Source organism: Trachypithecus francoisi, unplaced genomic scaffold (assembly GCF_009764315.1).
Source record: "Trachypithecus francoisi isolate TF-2019V2 unplaced genomic scaffold, Tfra_2.0 Lachesis_group18, whole genome shotgun sequence".
NCBI classification, from domain to species: Eukaryota; Metazoa; Chordata; class Mammalia; order Primates; family Cercopithecidae; genus Trachypithecus; species Trachypithecus francoisi.
In genome coordinates this window covers 4,570,910-4,593,585 of record NW_022681463.1, presented here as the reverse complement: position 1 = coordinate 4,593,585, position 22,676 = coordinate 4,570,910, and the positions used below count along the sequence as shown (strand labels likewise).

General features: G+C 41.9%; 1 long non-coding RNA gene across 2 annotated transcripts in view; it reads left to right on the top strand.

Annotated features, from left to right (window-relative positions):
* Nucleotides 1-7,544: 7,544 nt before the first annotated feature.
* Nucleotides 7,545-22,676, top strand: part of LOC117063502 — a 28,314-nt gene continuing 13,182 nt past the window's right edge. Inside the window, exon 1 of one of the 2 annotated variants that reach the window (XR_004428961.1) lies at nucleotides 7,545-7,604. This is a non-coding gene — a long non-coding RNA (uncharacterized LOC117063502). Of the gene's footprint in view, nucleotides 7,605-22,524; nucleotides 22,581-22,676 lie in introns of those variants that run through there. The other variant, XR_004428960.1, reaches the window with a different exon arrangement.

Sequence of the window (22,676 nt, the reverse complement as noted above, 5' to 3'; positions counted from 1 at the left end):
CAGGCCGGGCGCGGTGGCTCAAGCCTGTAATCCCAGCACTTTGGGAGGCCGAGACGGGCGGATCACGAGGTCAGGAGATCGAGACCATCCTGGCTAATACGGTGAAACCCTGTCTCTACTTAAAAATACAAAAAAAAACTAGCCGGGCGACGAGGCGGGCGCCTGTAGTCCCAGCTACTTGGGAGGCTGAGGCAGGAGAATGGCGTAAACCCGGGAGGCGGAGCTTGCAGTGAGCTGAGATCCGGCCACTGCACTCCAGCCTGGGTGGCAGAGCAAGACTCCGTCTCAAAAAAAAAAAAAAAAAAAAAAAAAGAAAATTCAGGAATCAGAAGAGCAGTGAGGACACCGCAGCAAGGGTTTTTCTCTGAAGCACAGATGTGTTCAGAAACAGCGTGGACCAGGTGGAGATCGATCCATGAGGCACGCAGTGGCCAAGGGGTAGATGGTGTGGTGGACACTGAGTTGCGGGAGCCTGTCGTGGACAGTCAGGTGCTATGTTAGGGCGAATGTTTCCATTTTAAAAACACTTGCCCGGCCAGGCGCGGCGTATCACGAGGTCAGGAGATCGAGACCATCCTGGCCAACATGGTGAAACCCTGTCTCTACTAAAAATACAAAAAATTAGCCGGGCGTGGTGGCACACACCTGTAATCCCAGCTACTCGGGAGGCTGAGGCAGGAGAATCACTTGAACCCAGGAGGCGGAGGTTGCAGTGAGCCAGGATCGCACCACCGCACTCCAACCTGGGCGACAGTCTCTATCTCAAAAACAAAAACAAAAACAAACACTTCCCCGATAGATGCTGTGTTTGAATGGACAGTTATGCCACCATGACTAATACTGGCTCTGCTTCATTCTTTTCCCTTTAATTGGGATGTGCTTAGGGAATGGAAATTAATTTTTTTTTTTTTTTTTGAGATGGAGTCTCTCTCTGTCACCCAGGCTGGAGTACAGTGGCGCGATCTTGGCTCACTGCAAGCTCTGCCTCCCGGGTTCACGCCATTCTCCTGCATCAGCCTCCCCAGCAGCTGGGACTACAGGTGCATGCCGCCACGCCCGGCTAATTTGTGTATTTTTAGTAGACACAGGGTTTCACCATGTTAGCCAGGATGGTCTAGATCTCCTGACCTTGTGATCCGCCCACCTTGGCCTCCCAAAGTGCTGGGATTACAGGCGTGAGCCACCGCGCCCGGCCTAATTTTTGTATTTTAAGGTAAGTAAAAGTTAGATGGAAGAGGGGAAATTATAGTTATCCATGGCCAATATACACAATTTTCAAAGTATTTATGACTCTTTGCACCATCAATCTGTTCCATAAACATGAGAAATTAGAAGTCAACTAACAATGAAATACTTTTATGGCACAAAGATCTTCAATAATATGAGGTAGTTGAAAGTCAAGATATATAAGGATGACCTTCCTTGGCATCTTGGAAGGCTGGTAAGTACCATTTCACTTTGCAAATTTTGAAACCTTCTACACTTGACCAAAAAGTTTAATTCTTTTTTTTTTTTTTTTTGAGATGGAGTCTTGCTCTGTCACCCAGGCTGGAGTGCAATGGCATGATCTCGGCTCGCTGCAACCTCCACCTCCTGGGTTCAAGCTATTCTCATGTCTCAGCCTCCCAAGTAGCTGGGATTACAAGTGCCTGCCACCCCGCCCAGCTAATTTTTGTATTTTTAGTAGAGACGGGGTTTCGCCATGTTGATCAGGTTGGCCTCGAACTCCTGACCTCAGGTAATCCACCCACTTCAGCCTCCCAGAGTGCTGGGATTACAGGCGTGAGCCACTGCGCCTGGCCAAGATGTTTAATTCTTTAGAAAGTGCCAGGCTGGATGTGGAGAATAAAAAGATGAGCAGCTGAGAACCCAGTCTACAGAAGCGAAAACTAGATTGCACTGCAGGGGGAGGAATGGGAATAGAATATGTAAAGATAATTAGGAAACAGCTTGTGAGGCTTACTGCATGTGGCTCCACATTTCAGGAATGATCTAGAAAGGTCGAAGGAAAGCAGCACAGGAGGACTGTAACAAGTTCTCAAAGGACACTGGTGTGAGGCAGATCTTACATGAGGTTACGACTCCTGCCACTGAGGTTGCAGTATGACCTAATTTTTGAAAAATATAAGACCAGACCATAGAAGAACAAATTTAATAATACCAGGATTACTGTTTCTTGAGGAACCAAGATACATGGACAGATTTACTAATTTTGTTTCCTCTTACATTTCTATAATGTTGTTTTGTAGAATGACTCTTATGACAGTTTTATTTGTATTCTTAATATCCAGCATAGGGAAGAAGTTAATGAATGACATTTCTGGCTTTACTGTGAAATTATGTCACTGGAATGTGTTCATGGGATAAAATATTGTTCCATTACCAAAGGCATTGTGTTCCTCTCTTCAGTGATGGGGCGACTTGAAATCTTTTTTAGGGTGCCAGACCAACATTTCCTCTAGTGCAGAGAAAGCAGAGCGTCAACCCTAGAAACGAAGATCTGGAGAGCAATGGCTGTGAGACAGACAGCAGGAAGTCAGTTGGGATGATCAATCTTTTTTTTTTATTTTTTGGAGACAGGGTCTCACTCTGTCGCCCAAGCTGCAGAACAGTGAAAAGATCTCGGCTCACTGCAGCTTCCACTTCCCAGGCTCAGGCGATCCTCTCACCTCAGCTTCCCTGGTAGCTGGGACCACAGGCATGCACCATCCTGCCAAGCTAATTAATCTTTTTGCATTTTTTGTAGAGACAGGGTTTTACCATGTTACCCAGGCTGGTCTGCTCAATTTTGTAGAAGCCATGAAGGGCGTCTTTTCAATATGGTGGACTGCACTAGTCCCCAGACACATACCAATTCTGTATGAAATATGCGGGAAGGGAAAGGTTTTAAATACATACCCAAGAGGAGACACAAGACAATTCTCCGTGTGTCAAAACAAAAGAAATCAGAGCAGAAATGGCAAGCAGTTGCTGAAGAGGTGGGCACGTGACCAAGGTGTGTCCATCAAGGTGCCCCGCCCTGCTGACCACAGTGACCAGGGTATGAATGGGCAGTTAGCCCACATCCATCACTACCTGTCTTTCCTGGGACTTTTCTTCTGGAGCCACCAGCAAAAATACCTTTTGTCTTTTCGCTGTTGCTGCTAAACCGTGAGGATGTACGCCTGGACTTCCGGTGGTATCTTACCCAGCACACAGAGAGTCAGTCTGGAAAATGGAAAGAAATACAGTGTCCTGATGGCATTGTTGAAACCCCTGAAGTCACTTGAACCCTGGAACTTCCAGTTATGGAGGTCAATAAATCCTTTTGTTCTTAAGCTAGTTCAAGCTGGGTTTGCATACTAACCAATTCACCCACCACCTCTACTTCCCAATCCTCCCAACTTCACCAAGTCAACAATCATCAGCGGTTGGTGGGCATCTCTCTCTAGAGCTCTTTTTCTTTTTCTTTTCTTTTCTTTTTTTTTCTTCTTTTTTTTCTTTTTCTTTTTTTTTTTTTTTGATGCAGCGTCTCACTCTGTTGCCCAGGCTGGATCTCAGCTCGCTACAAGCTCTGCCTCCCGGGTTCAAGCACTTCTACTGCCTCAGCCTCCTTAGTAGCTGGGATTATGGGCGTGCACCACCATGCCCAGCTAATTTTTGTATTTTTAGTAGAAATGGAATTTCACCATATTGGTCAGGCTGGTCTCGAACTCCTGACCTCAGGTGATCAGCCCACCTTGGCCTCCCAAAATGCTGGGATTACAGGCTTGAGCCACCACACCTATAGCTCTTTTTCTACAAAATGATACACACACTTTTAGGGTGGTTTTGAAATGTGCACAAACCTCATACTCCTCCCATGAAAGAGTAGAGCCTGGTTGCCCGCCCTTAACTGCAGATGAGCCTGTATGCCTGCTTTCACCTGGAGAATGCATGGGACATGCCACCATGAGACTTCTAAGGCAGGGCAACAATCAGACACAGTTTCTCACTGATCCCTTCCTCTTGTGGATGCTCACACTTGGGACTCTGCCTTCTGGAAGGGCTGCACACAGGTGTTCCAGCCACTTCTTCAGCTGAGGTCCCAAGTGGTAGCTAGTGCCAACCATCAGATACATGGGCACGCCAGCTTGAAGGCGCTGCCAGCCCCAGCTCCCAGCTGACACCCAGTGGAGCAGAAACAAGCTGTCCCTTCCCAGCCACGCCCAAATGGCAGATTCATGAGCAAATTAAATGTCATTGTGTTAAGCCATTACATTGTGGGGTGAATTGTTATGTTGCAGTAGATAACCAGAACAATACCTACGTAAAGATACAGTTTTGCTTTACTTTTTGTTTTACAGAAATGAGATCATACTCTATGTATTGATTTGCAATAAGCAATTTTTTTTTCCTGTGTAACACTTTGCCCTGTTGGTCATTCGATATCAATACATAAAAATTAATTGACATGTTATTAACTGTTACAAACAATTATGTTCTATGGATATGCTGTAATTGAAACATTCCTTTATTGATTAATGATTAGAGTGTTTCAAATTTTTCTTTATGGCAAACCATTCTGAGATAAATATCTGTGTATTGGTTTCATCCTGCACAAGAATATTTCTCTATGATTGATACACAGAGGCCGGGTGCAGTGGCTCAAGCCTGTAATCCCAGCACTTTGGGAGGCCGAGGCTGGCGGATCACGAGGTCAGGAGATCGAGACCCTCCTGGCTAACACGGTGAAACCCCGTCTCTACTAAAAATACGAAAAATTAGCCAGGCGAGGTGGCGGGCGCCTGTAGTCCCAGCTACTCGGGAGGCTGAGACAGGAGAATGGCGTGAACTCAGGAGGCGGAGCTTGCAGTGAGCCGAGATCGCGCCACTGCACTCCAGCCTGGATGACAGAGCAAGACTCCATCTCAAAAAAAAAAAAAAAAGATTGATACACAGAAATAAAATTTTAGCAAAAAAGGTTTTCACACCATCTGTAGAGGCTAAGGCAACTCTATTCTTAGATGCTAATCCACCATGTTGACATCTGATTAAGCCCAGTTCTAAGATTTCTATGTTATCTACTTTAAGATACATCCCACCAGCATCTGTAAGTACTTACTTCTCCTTACCTTTGCTGTCATTGGATATTAGCCAAATAGAATTTTTCCTGTCTTGAGAAAAAAACATTTATACACAGTTATATAACACATTATATTTACAATCAAAATATTACATATATAGTACATACATATATATCCATGTTGTATTTTTTTTTTTTAATCATTTTTTGAGACAGAGTCTCCCTCTGTTGCCCAGGCTGGAGTGCAGTGGCACAACTTTGGCTCATTGCAATCTCTGCCTCCCAGGTTCAAGCAATTCCCTTGCCTCAGCCTCCTGAGGAGCTGGGACTATGGATGCCCACCACCATGCCCGGCTAAATTTTGTGAGTATATATATATATATATATTTAGTAGAGACAGGGTTTCGCCATTTTGGCCAGGCTGGTCTCGAACTCCTGACTTCAGGTGATCCACCTGCCTCAGCCACCCAAAGTGCTGGATTACAGGTGTGAGCCACCACAGCCGGCTCATATTGTATATTTTAGGTATATAAACATATGTATTAAGAATATATAATTTGCACTTCTCTTGTTTCTGTTGCCTTTGTACAACTTTTCAGATGTGTATTGGCCATTTGTATTTATTCTAAAATGATTCATTTTTCTATTTATTACAGACAGATATTTTCTCCAAGTCTGTTATTGTTATTTTATATTTGTTTATGGCATCTTTGTCATAACAAAGCTTTAAATTTTGGGATCATCATCTGTGAGCTGTCTCCTTTATAGAATTTATATTTTGCTTAAGAAAGTTGTCCCCACCCCCAAAATTATAAAATATTCTCTTACAGTCTTTACAGTTTTTCAAATATCTCTTTTATCTATCTGGAATTTATTTTGGTTTTTAGGGTGGGGAGTCACTGAAATTCTTTGACAAAATGGGAGAATGTGAGGGATGCCGTGTGGTGTAAGGAAAGAGTGCTGGCCCTGAAGCCAGAGGACCTGGTTTCAGTCTCTGGCATGTACCAGCTGTGTGATCTGGGTGGAATTTCTTCATTTCTTTGACCCTCAGTTCCTCATTTATAAAATGAGTAATGATGCCTACCCCTCAGAGTGTTAATTCATATTAAGTTCAAATGAGATAATGTATTAGTCCATTTTCACATTGCTAGAAAGAACTGCCTGAGACTGGGTAATTCATGAAGAAAAGAGAGTCAGTTGACTCACACTTCTGCATGGCTGGGGAGGCCTCAGGAAACTTATAATCATGGCGTCATGGCAGAAGATGAAGGGGAAGCAAGGCACATCTTATTTGGTGGCAGGAGAGAGAGAGAGAGAGAGCAAAGGGTAAGTGCCACACTTTTATTTTTTTTTTTTTTATTTTTTTTTTTTTTTTGAGACGGAGTCTCGCTCTGTCGCCCAGCTGGAGTGCAGTGGCCGGATCTCAGCTCACTGCAAGCTCCGCCTCCCGGGTTCACGCCATTCTCCTGCCTCAGCCTCCGGAGTAGCTGGGACTACAGGCGCCCGCCACCTCGCCCGGCTAGTTTTTTGTACTTTTTAGTAGAGACGGGGTTTCACTGTGTTAGCCAGGATGGTCTCGATCTCCTGACCTTGTGATCCACCCGCCTCGGCCTCCCAAAGTGCTGGGATTACAGGCTTGAGCCACCGCGCCCGGCCAAGTGCCACACTTTTAAACCATCAGAGCTCATCAGAACTCACTCACTGTAACAAGAACAGCATGGGGAAAATCCACCCCCATGACTCACCCAGGTCCCTCCCTTGACATGTGGGGATTACAATTAGAGATGAGATTTGGGTGGGGACACAGAGCCAAACCATATCAGGTAATATATGTAAAAATGGCCGTAACTTAATGATGTATATTAACCCCTCTAAGTATTTCCTCAAATAGATGGTCATTGTCTCAGCCCAATACTGAATACTCCATTACCTTCTCACTCATGAAATGTCAACTCTATGATATATTAAATTTTCATAGACACATGGGCGTCTCAATTAGTTTCCACGGATTTATTTATTCCAGTGAAAAATCTTCGCTGTTTTCATTTTACTAGCTTTATAGTATTTTTTAATATTTAATAAGGCAAGCACTCTGTTTGCTTCCTGTATTAGTTCATTGTTGCATTGCTATAAAGAACAACATGAGACTGGGTAATTTGTGAAAAGAGGTTTAATTGGCCTATTGTTCTGCAGGCTGTGCAGGAAGCATGGCTGGGGAGGCCTCAGAAAACTTACAATCATGGTGAAAAGTCAAAGGGGAAGCAGGCATGTCCTACACGGCCGGAGAAGGAGAAAGAGAGTGAAGGGGGAGGTGCTACATACTTTTAAACAACCAGATCTCGTGAGAATTCACTATCACAAGAACAGCAAGGGGGGAAATCCACCCCCGTGATCCAGTCACCTCTTACCAGGCCCCTCCTCCAACAATGGAGATTACAATTTGACCTGCGATTTGGGCAGGGACACAGATCCTAACCATATCACTTTGATTAATGTTTATAGATTAACTTGGAGAACACCTATACATTTGGAAGATGAATCTTCTCATTCAGGATATGAGGTATTTCCATTTATTCATGCTATCTATGATAGCCTTCAGTTATATTTTACAGTTTTCTTCACATTTCTTTCTGGCGTATTCTGTTTTAGTTGCTACCACACATGGATCATTTTTTCCATGACTTTGTTCTATTGGTTCCTATTTACATGTAATAACAAGCTAATTTTTGTAGGTTGATCTCAGATCTGGCCCCCTTGCTGATACTTCTCATTTGTTCTAGAAGTTTGTCAGTTGACTCTTGTAGAGTTTCCAGGTAGAGGACTGTCAGTACAACACTGCCAGTGCCATACCCATGACCGATAGTGGCCATTCCTGCTTCCTTTCCTTTCCTCCTTTAATTCCCTCTTACTGAATGAGCTGGGACTTCAATGAAAAGTTAAGTACAGTTGGCAATAGCAGGCATCAGAGTCTTGTTCTGATTCACATGGAAATGCTTTGAATATGTCACCATTATTCTGATGTGCCAGGTATTTCCAATAAATATTGCTTTGTCAGGTACAGGCAAGTTTCTTTTATTATTTTTGGTATTTTTAGAGTATTGCCAGAAGTTAATGCTGAATTCTATCAAATACATTTTTGGGGTTGAGGCTGGGGATAGCTATGTGTGCGGATCTTCTCTATTTATTTATTTTAGAGACAGGGTCTCATTGTGTCACCTAGGCTGGAGTGCAGTGTTACAATCAAAACTCACGGCAGCCTTGAACTCCTGGACTTAAGCAATCCTCCTGCCTCAGCCTCCTGAGTAGTTGGGATTACAGATGTGGGACATCATACTGGCCTTTTTTTTTTTTTGAATTCAGTAAATTTTGATCCCATTCCAGCAGGTATAGCTTAAAAAAATAGTAATAGATGAATTTTGAAAAATCTTGACGTTATTGGGATGGACTCTTCATGGCTGTGATAGATTTTTTTTTAGTCACTACTGTATTTGAATTGATAATTTTTCGAGACGGAGTCTTGCTCTGTCACCCAGGCTGGAGTGCAGTGACACAGTCTTGACTCATTGCAACCTCCACCTCCCGGGTTCAAGTGATTCATCTCCTCAGTCTCTCGAGTAACTGGGATTGTAGTTGGCCACCACAATACCCGGCTAATTTTTGTATTTTTAGTAGAGACGAGGTTTCGCCATGTTGGCCAGGCTGATCTCGAACTCCTGACCTCAAGTGATCTGCCCCCTCTCGGCCTCCCAAAGTGCTGGTATGGCAGGCATGAGCCACCACACCCGGCCTGATTTGATATTTTATTAGTAAGTTTGTGTCTCTGAGATGGGGCTTTCTTTTGAGACGGAGTCTCGCTCTGTCGCCCAGGCTGGAGTGCAATGGCCGGATCTCAGCTCACTGCAAGCTCCGCCTCCTGGGTTTATGCCATTCTCCTGCCTCAGCCTCCCAAGTGGCTGGGACTACAGGCGCCTGCCACCTCGCCCGGCTAGTTTTTTGTATTTTTTAGTAGAGACGGGGTTTCACCGTGTTAGCCAGGATGGTCTCGATCTCTTGACCTCGTGATCCGCCCGTCTCGGCCTCCCCAAGTGCTGGGATTACAGGCTTGAGCCACCGCGCCCGGCCTGAGATGGGGCTTTTAAAAAAACTATTCTTGTAGTGTGTGTGTGTGTGTGTGTGTGTGTGTGTGTGTGTGTGTCAGTGTCAGGAGTATATTAACCTTATGGAATGAATGTAGGAGGTTTACCTTTTTTTTTTTTTTTAATGCCCTGGAAGCATTTATTTATCCTTCAAGGGCAAATTCCTCTTCAAGGAATTATTTGTCCCTTGAAGATTTGTTGGAAATAACAGGCAAACAATAACTTTAGCAGTAAGTCTTTGACTACCTTTTCAATTTCTTCTCTTCAGGGTCTCTATCTATCTCTTTTTTCTTTTTTTTTTTGAGACAAGAGTCTTGCTCTGTCGCCCAGGCTGGAGTACAGTGGCTCGATCTCGGCTCACTGCAACCTCCACCTCCCAGGTTCAAATGATTCTCCTGCCTCAGCCTCCCCTGTAGCTGGGATTACAGGTGTGTGCCACTGCACCTGGCTAATGTTTGTATTTTTAGTAGAGACACAGTTTCGCCAGGTTGACCAGGCTGGTCTTGAACTCCTGGCCTCAGATGATCCGCCTGCCTCAGCCTCCCAAAGTGCTGGGATTAAAGGCATGAGCCACTGTGCCTGGCCTCTATCTCTTCTTGACTCAGTGTTATCACTTTCTATTTTCTTTATTCCATATTATATTTTTCATGAAAATGTTCTATTTCATCTAGGTCTTAAAATGCATTGACATACTATTGAACATATCACTTACTTTTTCATCACCTTCATGACTCTGGTTGTATCACCTTTCTCATTTCTAATATTATCGATTGTATCTTCTCTCTTATTTCTTAAATTGGCTTGTCACATACTAGTCCATTTAATTGATCTTTACAGTAAACCAGTATTTGGTTTTATTGATTAAATCTATTCTTTTTCTTTTCCTTTTTTCTTTCTTTCTTTCTTTTTTTTTTGGAGACAGAGTCTTGCTCTGTCGCCGAGGCTGGAGTGTGATGGTGAGCTCTTGGCTCACTGCAGCCTCTGCCTCCCAGGCTCAAGCAATTCCCCTGCCTCAGCGTCCCAAGTAGCTGGGATTATAGGCACATGCCACCACCTCTGGCTAATTTTTGTATTTTTAGTAGAGATGGGATTTCACCATTTTGGCCAGGTTGGTCTCGAACTCCTGACCTGAGGTGATCCACCTGCCTTGGCCTCCAAAGTGCTGGGATTACAGGCGTGAGCCACTGTGCCCGGCTTGTTATTATTTTTCTTTTACTGATTTATTATATCATCAGTCTGATTTTTATCTTTCTTTCATTTTTTTCATAGCTTCTTGAGTTAAAAGCCTCTTGTATTTTCAGTCTTTCTGATTTTCCAATACATGAATTTAACACCAAAAAATTTCATCCAAATACTCCTTTGTTTGCATCCTGCATATTTATAATGTCATTTGTTTCCAATAGCCTACATTTTTAATTTTATATTTTCTGTGATTCAGAAGTTACTTAGAAGCACGTTTTAAATTTTTCGTAGGTATAATACTATCCTCTAGCTATCCTATTAATTTTATCGCTGATTTTATGATGCTGTGGCCATTCTCTGGTCCTCATGATTTCTGCTTTTTTTTTTTTTCTGAGATGGAGTCTCACTCTGTCGCCAGGCTGGAGTGCAGTGGCACGATCTCAGCTCAATGCAACCTCTGCCTCCTGGGTTCAAGTGATTCTCCTACCTCAGCCTCCAGAGTAGCTGGGACTACAGGCACGTGCCACCATATCCAGCTAATTTTTGTATTTTTAGTAGAGACGGGGTTTCACCATGTTGGCCAGGATGGTCTCGATCTCTTGACCTCGTGATCTGGCTCCCTTGGCCTCCCAAAGTGCTGGGATTACAGGCATAAGCCACCATACCTGGCTTGATTTCTGCTTTTTAGAAATCTTTTTGTTCCTCTGATATTCTTGCATGTGGTCAATCTCCTATTATTTAGACATTGTGTAGCCACATTTATTTAATCTGTCAATTTCTAAGAAAAGTGTATTCATGTAATTTACTATGGTTGTGGATTTGTTTCTTTTATTTCTACAAGTTTTCACTTTTGTGTGTGTCCTATATATATACACGTACATATATATTACTCTATGTGTACATATGTGCTATATGCATATACATATATATGTATATATACATATGCACATATACCCACATTTTATACATGTATGTATGTGTATGCGTCTGTGTATATATGGTATATGGTGTGTATATATGTGTATATATGTATATGCTATATGTATATGGTGGATGTAGTTTGGCTCTGTGTACCCACCCAAATCTTATCTCTAATTGTAATCCCCATGTGTTTGGGAAGGGGCCTGGTAGGAGGTGATTGAATAATGGGGCAGACTTCCCCTTGCTCTTCTCATGATAGTGAGTTCTCACAAGATCAGGTCGTTTGAAAATGTGAGGCATTTCCCCCATTGCTGTCTCTCCTGCTCCCTCATGTAAGACATACTTGGTTCCCCTTCACCTTCTGCCATGATTGTAAGTTTCCTGAGACCTCCTCAGTCATGCTGACCTGTGAGTCAACTAAACCTCTTTCTTCATATATTACCCAGCCTCAGGTAATTCTTTATAACCCTGTGAAAATGGACTAATACGGATTATGGTACCCAGAGTGGGGTACTGCTATAAAGATGCTTGAAAATGTGGAGGTTACTTTGGAACTGGGTAATGGGCAGTTTGAATAGTTTGGAGGGCTCAGAAGAAGACAGAAAGATGTGGGTAAGTTTGGAACTTCCTAGAGACTCGTTGAATGGTTTTGACCAAAACGCTGATAGTGATATGGATAATGAAGTCCAGGCTGAGGTAGTCTCAGATGGAGATGAGAAACTTATTGGGAACTGGAGTACAGCTCACTCTTGCTATGCTTTAGTAGAGACTGGTGGTATTGTGCCTCTGCCTTAGAGATCTGTGGAACTTTGAACTTGAGAGAGATGATTTAGGGTATCTGGCAGAAGAAATTCCTAAGCAGCAAAGCATTCAAGAAATAACCTGGCTGCTTCTAACAGTAGTCATATGTGTTCACAGAGAGATGGTCCGAAATTGGAACTTTTGTTTAAAAGGGAAGCAAAGCATAAAATGTTTGGAAAATTTGCAGCCTGTGCAATGTGGTAGAAAAGAAAAATCCATTTTCTGGGGAGAAATTCAAGCCAGCTGCAGAAATTTACGTAAGTAAAGAGAAGCCAAATGTTAATAGCCAAGACAATGGGGAAAATGTCTCCAAGGGATTTCAGAGAGCTTCATAGCAGCACCTCCCATCACAGGTCCAGAGCCCTAGAAGGAAAAAATGATTTCATGGGCTGAGACCAGGGTCCTACTGATCTGTGCAGCCTTGGGGCATAGCACCTTGTGTCCCAGCCTCTCCAGCTCCATCTGTGGCTAAAAGGGGCCAAGGTACAGCTTGGGCTGTGGCTTCAGAGGTTGCAAGTCCCAAGCCTTGGTGGTTTCTATGTGATGTTGGGCCTGCGGGTGAGAAGAAGGGAAGAATTGAGGCTTGGGAATCTCTGTTTAGATTTCAGAGGATGTATGGAAATGTCTGGATGTCCAGGCAGAAGTCTGCTGCAAGGACAGAGCCCTCATGGAGAACTTTGAGGGGAAATGTGGGGCTGGAATCCCCACAAAAAGTCCCCACTGGGGCACTCACTGTCTAGTGGAGCTGTAAGAAGAAGGACACTGTCCTCCAGACCCCAGAATGGTAGATCCACCAACAGTTTGCACCATGTGCCTGGAAAAGCCATAGGCATTCCACACCAGCCTGTGAAGGCAGTCAAGGGGGCTGTATCCTTCAGAGCCACAGGGGAGGAGCTGCCCAAGGTCTTTGGAGCCCACCTGTTGCATCAGCATGCCCTGAATGTGAGACATGGAGTCAAAGGAGATTATTTTGGAGCTTTGAGATTTAATGACTGTCCTGCTGGATTTCAGACTTGTATGGGGCCTGTAGCCCCTTTGTTTTGGCCAATTTCTCCCTTTTGGAATACGAGCATTGATGCAATGCCTGTACCCGCATTCTATCTTGGAAGTACTAACTTGCTTTTGATTTCACAGGCTCATAGACAGAAGGGACTTGCCTTGTCTCAGAGGAGACTTTGGACTTGGACTATTAAGTTAACAATGGAGGCCTGGCACAGTGGCTCAAACCTGTAATCCCAGCACTTTGGGAGGCCGAGACGGGCGGATCACGAGGTCAAGAGATCAAGACCATCCTGGCTAACACGGTGAAACCCCGTCTCTACTAAAAAAAATACAAAAAACTAGCTGGGCAAGGTGGCGGGCGCCTGTAGTCCCAGCTGCTCGGGAGGCTGAGGCAGGAGAATGGCGTAAACCCGGAATGCGGAGCTTGCAGTGAGCTGAGATCCGGCCACTGCGCTCCAGCCTGGGCAGCAACAGAGCGAGACTCCGTCTCAAAAAAAAAAAACAAAAAACAATGGAATGAATTAAGACTTTTTAGGGAACTGTTGGGGAGACATAATTGGTTTTGAAATGTGACAAGGACATGAGATTTGGGAGGGGCAAGGGGCAGAATGATATGGTTTGGCTCTGTGTCACCACCCAAATCTCATCTTGAATTTTAATCTCCATGTATCAGGAGAGGGGTCTGGTGGGAGGAGATTGGATCATGGGGGTAGATTTCCTCCTTGCTGTTCTCATGATAGTGACTGAGTTCTCACAAGATTTGGTTGTTTGAAAGTGTGTGGCACTTCACCCTTTGTTCTCTTTCTCTCTCTTGCTCTGCCATGGTAAGATGTGCCTGCCTCCTCTTTGTCTTCTGCCATGATTGTAAGTTTCCTGAGGCCTCCTAGCCATGCTTTCTATTAAGCCTGTGGAACTGTGAGTCAATTAAACCTCTTTTCTTCATAAACTACCCAATCTCAGGTAGTTCTCTATAGCAGTGTGAAAATGGACTAATACAATGGTGTATATATGTATATGGTGTACACACACACATATATTTATAAAATGTAATATGTGTGTGTGTGTGCAAGCAAGATGCTTAACTGCTCATTATTGTTTTATCTTTTTGGGAGATTGCAACTTTTTCTCCATAGGCAAATATCCATAAAAATTATTTAGACTTCATTCTAAATGGTCACTCTGTTCTGGGTTCTGTTGAAGTGAAATAAAATGTGTAGTGACAAATCTTATTTAATGTTTTACTTGGGATACAAGCATTGCAATTTAGGACATACACACAGATGGGTGGTCCTCTGCATATCTGAAGAATAAAAAGGAGATTGGAGGTTTTATAAAAAGGAGAAATGTTGTGTATTCCTTTTTGAGAAAGTTCATTGGCACTAGCAAAGTTTGGGGCAGCTGGCAAGCTCTGATTGGTGAGTGAAAATGGTCGTCATTAGCCTTACAGTTGTAGCAGGTTGTTTCAGTAGCTGTTAGATGAAACTGGTCTCAGGCTATAGCAGGCAGCTTTGGCAGGCAAGCTTGCAGAAAATTGCATTCTTGGAGCAATGTGATGTGCCCTGGTTGTCTTTTCCTCTGGCTTCTTGATTTGTTTTAGTTGGTTATGACAAGAATGACCCAATTCATATGATCAACTTTCACACTTCCCCCTTTTGATCAGAATCTTTCTCTGAATGCAGCACTGATCAAGCATTTTGAAGTTAGGCTTAATTTTCCTTCAGTGCCAGGATGGACCTGTCACAATTGTCTCTGTCCCATGTCAGGGGGAATATAGGGAGGTCTATGTGAGGGTCCCAGACCACATTTGAATAGCAAAGAGGCCAGAAGGAAAACTCTCAGGACAGGTTTGTTTGGAATCCAGCATCAAGTTCCATATGGTCAGTTTCATAGGCATCAGCAATCATCTTGAAGCACTGGGCTAATGTTATTCTATTAAGAGAGTTGGCTTTACAAGGATTAGACAGGCTATAAGAGCAAAGCTTAAAGACTATGCTACAAAAAATAATCAGCAACTGTATAATAAATCCAGTTTGTATAATGGTTCAAAGTCATGAATCTAATTTTGAAGGTAACCAACTGTAAAGATGAAAAAGTGCAGGCATATTTGGTGAGACTTGCTGTAGCTACTGAGTAGCATTTTATGACTGGGTTGAATCAATGCAGAGAATGCCAAATTACAAAAGAGACCACCAGTATAATTAGAACAAAAAGTTGTGTTAGGGATATTTTCAAAGTTTCCCACTATATGGATATATATATATATGTGTGTGTGTGTGTGTGTGTGTGTGTGTAAATATATATATTTTGGAGATAGAGTCTTAGTCTTGCTTAGTCACCCAGACTAGGGTGCAGTGGTGCAAGCTCGGCTCATTGCAACCTCTACCTCCTAGGTTCAAGCAATTCTTGTGCCTCAGCCTTCCAAGTAGCTGGGATTACAGGTGTGTGCCACCACACCCAGCTAACTGATGTGTTTTGGTAGAGATGGGGTTTCGCGATATTGGGCAGGCTGGTCTCTAACTCCTGGCCTCAAGTGATCTGTCTGCTTTGGCCTCCTAAAGTCCTGGGATTACAGGCATGAGCTGCCACACTAAGCATAATAATTTTTTAGGTCAGACTTTGTCAAGTTACCAGCAGAAGCTACTGATTGTGAAATTTTAATTATACCATTATCCTGTCAAATGAAAAAGATAGTATTAAGGTGGGTAAAAGTCTCATTATGATACAGAGTCTTGTTCTGAAGTTTTAGGAAGAGCTGTTTGCAGTGTGGAAAATGTCAACTTCTCACTCTGATTTGCAGTTTGAATGTCTCTTGGTATAGCATTGACAGTTTGGTGAACTTTCTTCATGGCTCATACATCAAGCATGAGACTTGTTCCTTAAAATTCACCTTGTTTTAGCTAATAGGGCTTTAGGAACAGAGCAGTTCCCATTTTACTATTTTTATAGAAGAAAGTTGGAATAGATGAACATAACAGAATTTCGAAAATGTTCAGAGGTACAATTTAATCACAGTTGTATTATAGCTCTCCTTTAGAGACATGACTTTCCCCCCCCCAACATTGATCTTATGGGAATCTCAGATTTAAAAACCTCTTGAAATTAGGAAGCCAAACAGAGGCAAACTTTAGATTTTACTTATAGTCTTAAGGTTCCTGGGCCTGCCAGGAAGTGAGTGATTGTTTTTATTTACTCACTGTAAGGCTGAGAACCATCGAAGTCAGATGGTATATGCATATTTTGTTTTTATTTATTTTTTTTAGAGACAGAGGCTCACTCTGTCACCTAGGATGGAGTACAGTGACACAGTCATAGCTCACTGAAGCCTTGAATTCCTGTGCTCAAGTGATCCTGCCACCTCAGAATCTGAAGTAGATAAGATTATAGGTGTGCGCCACCACGCCTAGCTAATTATTATTATTATTATTATTTAGAGACAGCATCTAGCTGTGTTGCTCAGGCTGGTCTTGAACTCCAGGCCTCAAGTTACCCTCCTACTTCAGTTTCCCAAAATGCTGGGATTACAGGTATAAGCCACCACAACTGACCTATATTTTCAAATATGACATTTCAGTTGAAGCCTTGGCAATATAACAAATATTTTTTATTGTATTCTGCTATAATGAGAGAGCAGATTTTTCTTGGAGTTAGGTAAATAATCATATTGCCATGAAAATACCCAGAAATAGTTTTTGAATTCTGGGAATCAAGTAAGAAGGAAACAAAAACAAAGGCTTTTATCTGTGTTTACAAAAGTACACATGTATTAGTCCATTCTTATGTTGCTAATAAAGACATACCTGAGACTGGGTAATTTATAAAGGAAAGGGTTTTATTGACTCATAGTTCCACATTGCTGGGGAGGCCTCAGGAAACTTACAATCATGGCAGACGGGGAAGCAAACATGCCCTTCTAGCAGGATGGAGAAATGCAGAGCCAAGGTTGGGGGAAAGCCCCTTATAAAAACCATCAGAGCTCATGAGAACTTACTCACTTTCACAAAAACAGCATGAGGGTAACAGCCCTCATGATTCAATTACCTCTCAGCAGATCCCTCCCACTACACATGGGAATTATGGGAACTACAAGATGAGATTTGGGTGGGGACATAGCCAAACCATATCATTCTGCTCCTTGCCCCGCCCAAATCTCATGTCCTCACATTTCAAAACACAATCGTGCCTTCCCAACAGTCCCCCTAAGTCTTAGCTCATTCCAGCATTACCCCAAAAGTCCAAGTCCAAAGTCTCATCTAAGACAAGGTATGTCCCTTCTACCTATGAGCTTGTAAAATCAAAAGCAATTTAGTTACTTCCTAGACACAATGAGGGTATAGGCATTAGGAAGATACATCTATTCCAAAGGGAGAAATTGGCCAAAACAAAGAGGCTACAGGCCCCATGCAAGTCCGAAATCTAATTGGGCAGTCATTAAACCTTAAAGTCCAAAATGATCTCCTTTGATTCCATGTCTCATATCCAGACCCCACTGATGCAAGAGGTAGGCTCCAATGGCCTTGGATGGCTCTGCCTTGGTGGCTTCACAGGGTACAGCTCCCCTCCTAGCTGCTTTCATGAGCTGATGTTGAGTGTCTGTGGCTTTTCCAGGTGCATGGTGCAAACTGTTGGTGGATCTACTATTCCAGGGTCTGGAGGACAGTGGCCCTCTTCTCACAGCTCCATTAGGCAGTGCCCCAGTGGGGACTCTGTGTGAGGGCTCCAGCCTCACATTTCCCATCTGCACTGCTCTAGCAGAGGTTCTCTATGAGAGCTCCACTGCTGCAGCAAACTTCTGCCTGGACATTAAGGTGTCTCCATACATCCTCTGACATCTAGGTGGAGGTTCCCAAACCTCAGTTCTTGACTTTTGTGTATCCACAGGCCCAACACCATATGTGAGCCACCCAGGCTTGGAGCTTACATCCTCTGAAGCAATGGCCCAAGCTGTACATTGTCCCCTTTTAGCCACGGCAGGAGCTGAAGCAGCTGGGACTCAGGGCACCAAGTCTCTAGGCTGCACAGAGCAGAAGGGCCCTGGGCCCGGCCCATGAAACCATTTTTCCCTCCTAGGCCTTGAGGCCTGTGATGAGAGGGACTGCTGTGAATGTCTCTGACATGCCATGGAAGCATCTTCCGCATTGTCTTGGTCTTGGTGATTAACATTCAGCTCCTCATTACTTATGCAAATTTCTGCAGCTGGGTTGAATTTCGCCCCAGAAAATTGGTTTTTGTTTTCCAGCACATCATCAGACTGCAAATTTTCCAAACTTTTATGCTCAGCTTCCTTTTGGGTGCTTTGCTGCTTAGGAATTTCTTCTGCCAGATACGCTAAATCATCTCTCTCAAGTTCAAAGTTCCACAGATCTCTATGGCAGGGGCAAAATGCTGCCAGTCTCTTTGCTCAAACATAGCATGAGTCACCTTTATTTCAGTTCCCAAAAAGTTCCTCATCTCCATTAGAGACCACCTTAGTCTGGACTTTATTGCCATATCACTATCAGCATTTTGGTCAAAGCCATCCATCAAGTCTCTAGAAAGTTCCAAACTTTGCCATATCTTCTTTTCTTCTTCTGAGCCATCCAAACTGTTCCAGCCTCTGCCTGTTACCCAGTTTCGAAGTCACTTCCATATTTTCGGGTATCTTTATAGCAGTGCCCCACTACCCAGCACCAATCTACTGTATTAGTCCATTCTCATGCTGCTAATAAAGACATGCCTGAGACGGGGTAATTTATAAAAGAAAGAGGTTTAATTGACTCACAGTTCAGCATGGCTGGGGAGGCCTCAGAAAACACAATCACGGCGAAGGGGAAACAAACACACCCTTCTTTATGTGGTGGCAAGAAGAAGCGCAGAGCGAAGTGGGGGAAAAGCCCCTTGTGAAACCATCAGATCTTGTGAGAACTCACCATCATGAGACCAGCATGGGGGTAACTGCCCCCATGATTCAATTACCTTCCACTGGGTCCCTCCCATGACATGTGGGGATTACGGAAACTAAAATTCAAGATGAAATTCGAGTGGGGACACAGCCAAATAGTATCAATACTTCACCAAATTGCTATAAATTATAGGTGGTGTAAGAGAGAAAATTTTTCTTAAATCCGTAAATGAAAACATTTAAGTAGAGAATAATGTTTCAGATAACACTCATAAAAGCATTATCTTCATCAGTTATTCAATCTCATGTAGTCAACTTTTGTTCTGCTTGATCTCCATCAGTAGTTTCGTGAGTTCTCCATCTCTTTGTTAAAGTTCTGGAAATCTTCATCTGAGGTGTGTCAGAAACCTATATTTAACGTACTTGCTGGAGTCTTTTCCATGAATCTGATTATAAATATTTTTTGAGAAGAATTGTATTATTTTATTTTTTTTGAGACAGAGTCTTACTCTGTCTCCCAGGCTAGAGTGCAGTGGCACGATATCAGTTCACTGCAACCTTTGCCTCCTGGGTTCAAGCGATTCTCCAGCCTCAGCCTCTCGAGTAGCTGGGATTGCAGGTGTGTGCCACCACACCTGGCTAACTTTTCTATTTTTAGTAGAGATGGGTTTTTGCCATGTTGGCCAGGTTGGTCTCGAACTCCTGACCTCAGGTGATCCACCCACCTTGGCCTCCCAAAGTGCTGGGATTACAGGTGTGAGCCACCTCGCCTGGCTGAGAAGAATTTTAAAGAATAACTGTGGATGACAAGAACTTAGAGTAGTCATGGTTAAAAATCTGATAAACATTTATAATCAACAAGGAAATTTAGTTATTTCTATTACATATAGTATTTTAAGATAACCAGAATTATGACTGATAGCATATTAGATTTCTATGACTATATAATTTTAGAAACATATAAACAGCATACCCGTAAATGTAACTAAAAGATCTAGTATCATTTATCATTTGACAATGTTTTTCACACAATATCCCAAATAAGCCTAATCATTTAATATCTCTACAACATAAGAAGTATATCTTTAGAAGCTTTCCACAGGTCTGACTGGAAAATCTCAGTTCATTCAAGGTGAAAAAAACCTTAATTTAGCATTTGATATTAGGGACATTTGTCAAAGATGTCAAAAGGTGCAAAACAGGTCATGTGTAGTGGCTCACGCCTGTAATCCCAGCATTTTGGGAGGCCAAGGCGGGCAGATCACTTGAGCCTAGAAGTTTGAGACCAGCTTGGGCAACATAATGAAACCCTGTCTCTACAAATAACTAAAAAATTAGCCTGGTGTGGTCGTGCATACCTGTGGTCCCAGCTACATAGGGAGGCCGAAGTGGGAGGATCACTTGATCCCAGGAATTTGAGGCTACATTGAGCCATGATTGTGCCACTGCACTCTGGCCTGGGTGACAAAGTGGGACCCTGTCTCAAAAAGGGAAAAAAAAAAAAAAAAGGCTCAAAACACTTGATCAAAACAGAATCAGAGGTCACTATAAAATAATAGTCATTCATTTAACCAGAGTGACAATTGAAAGACTTCAAAAGCAATATGGAAAGTTACATGAATGTAAAAATATTAACCCTTCCAAGCTTACTTTTCCTAAGTAATCAAAAACCTACTAAAGGCAACACAAGAAATTATCTTGGTAAAGCATAAAGTCTTTGTTTCTTAGGTCAGCTGCCAAAAAGACAAAGAACCTTGTACAGTGTAATGATTTCTCCTCATGGAAAGCTCATTTAGATAACCTGCAAGTCAAACTTGACTAAAAAAAAAAAAAAAAAAAAAGGTACTTGATTTTAATTAGACAGAGGAAAAATGTGTCCAAGATTATGAGTGTACACTACATCATGCAGGAATGTAAACAAGAAAACTAGCAGCTTAAGCAGAGGAATATAAGGCTTTTAGTAACAGCATGGGAAGTTTCTTGGTTGAATGGAACAATTCAGACGTATCAAGAAAAGCCAGGAGTACAGAATCAAGTTATGCTAAACAAAACATTGCTTTTCTGGGACTTCAGGATAAACATTTCAGTGTCAGGCCATAGCAACAGAGTTAGAACAGAGGGGGAAAAGTTACAGGAGTTGCCAAGAAAGTTGAAGGAAAGAGTTATAATCCTAGGACTTTTCAAGAGGAGAGTAAGTTGGAGGCAATGATGTGTGACTGCAAATTATGTGCAGCAAATACAGCAAAAGTTAGACTTCTGAGATACAAATTTGAAAAATTTCAAAAACAAAACTCTAGCTCATGAAAAAATTATGTTAAATGAAGAGGACAGCCTTTTAAATCTAAAACTAGGGAAATTAATCTCAAAAAGCAGATAGCTGTTAAAGAAACAGATTTTTAAAATTAAAAATAAAAATCTCTTGAAATTTAATTCAGAGCAGATCAATACTTTAAGAAAACTTTCATTTTAAATATAGAGGTATAGACTCTGGTCCTGTGTCACTGTACCACTGACACCAATGTTTAATTTTTAGAAAAATACCTAATTTATTTCCAATCCCAGACAACCTGATAATACATGTAACTTACTTCATTAGGCCCATCTTTTATAAATCCTCTGACTTGTTTAGACCATTTATCATTTTCTTAAAACTTCCAGTCTTGTTCCCATAATTTTATTTTTAAACAACAAATTATTTTGTCATAGGACAAAGATTTACCACATAAAATTCTCATGCAAAATTATTTTTTCCTAAATTCATATTTTAATTAACAGATCTAAATATATTTACTCTTTTTATAAAATTTAAGAAGCCAAAAATGACATTATGTTTCTTTAGCAATTTGTTTCAGTTTTAAAAAATCTTGTTTAGCTATAATCCAGATATTTCATGAGTATTATTTAATTTTATATAACATGATTTTAACATTTACATGAAAAGTTTATAAATACTTATTTTTATTTATAATTATCTAATTTCTTTATTATTTAACAGTTACACCTAGATTACCTGTTAATATCAGGTGTTTACCTAGATAAAAACCTTAAGATAAAAAATAAGGGTATCCTATTGACAACTGCAGCCATTTTAATCATATCAACAATATTAAATTAATCTTACTTATTAAATAATTATATAAACAAAGACCATTTGTTTTAGGCTGAGTTTATAGCTTTTTGTCCTTAAAACACCTAGTAGAGGCAAATGTAAAACTGTCTGATTAATAAACCCAAGCAAAAAATGTATGTTGACAATTTTGAAGACATTTCTAATTTTATTTTACTGACAATTTTAAAACCAATTAATCTATCAAATATTTACTTAAGTCACATGAATGAAAAAACAAAACCATTTGGGTTAATTACTATATGTTTTATATGAGTGCTCATTTCCTTAAACTAATCAGAATAAAATTTCTTGAGACATTTCTGACAACAGATTTTTATTAATTAATTAATTAATTAATTATAAAGATAAGGTCTCCCTCTCTTGCCCAGGCTTGAGTACAGTGGCATGATCACAGCTCACTGCAACCTGGAACTCCTGTGCTCAAGTAATCCTCCTGACTCATCCTCCCAAGTTGCTGGGACTACAGGCAAACACCACCATGCCCAGGTATTTAAAAATAATTTTTGTAGAGATCTTGCCCAGGCTGCTCTTGAACTCCTGGGCTCAAGCCATCTTCTCACTTTGGCCTCCCAAAGTGTTGGG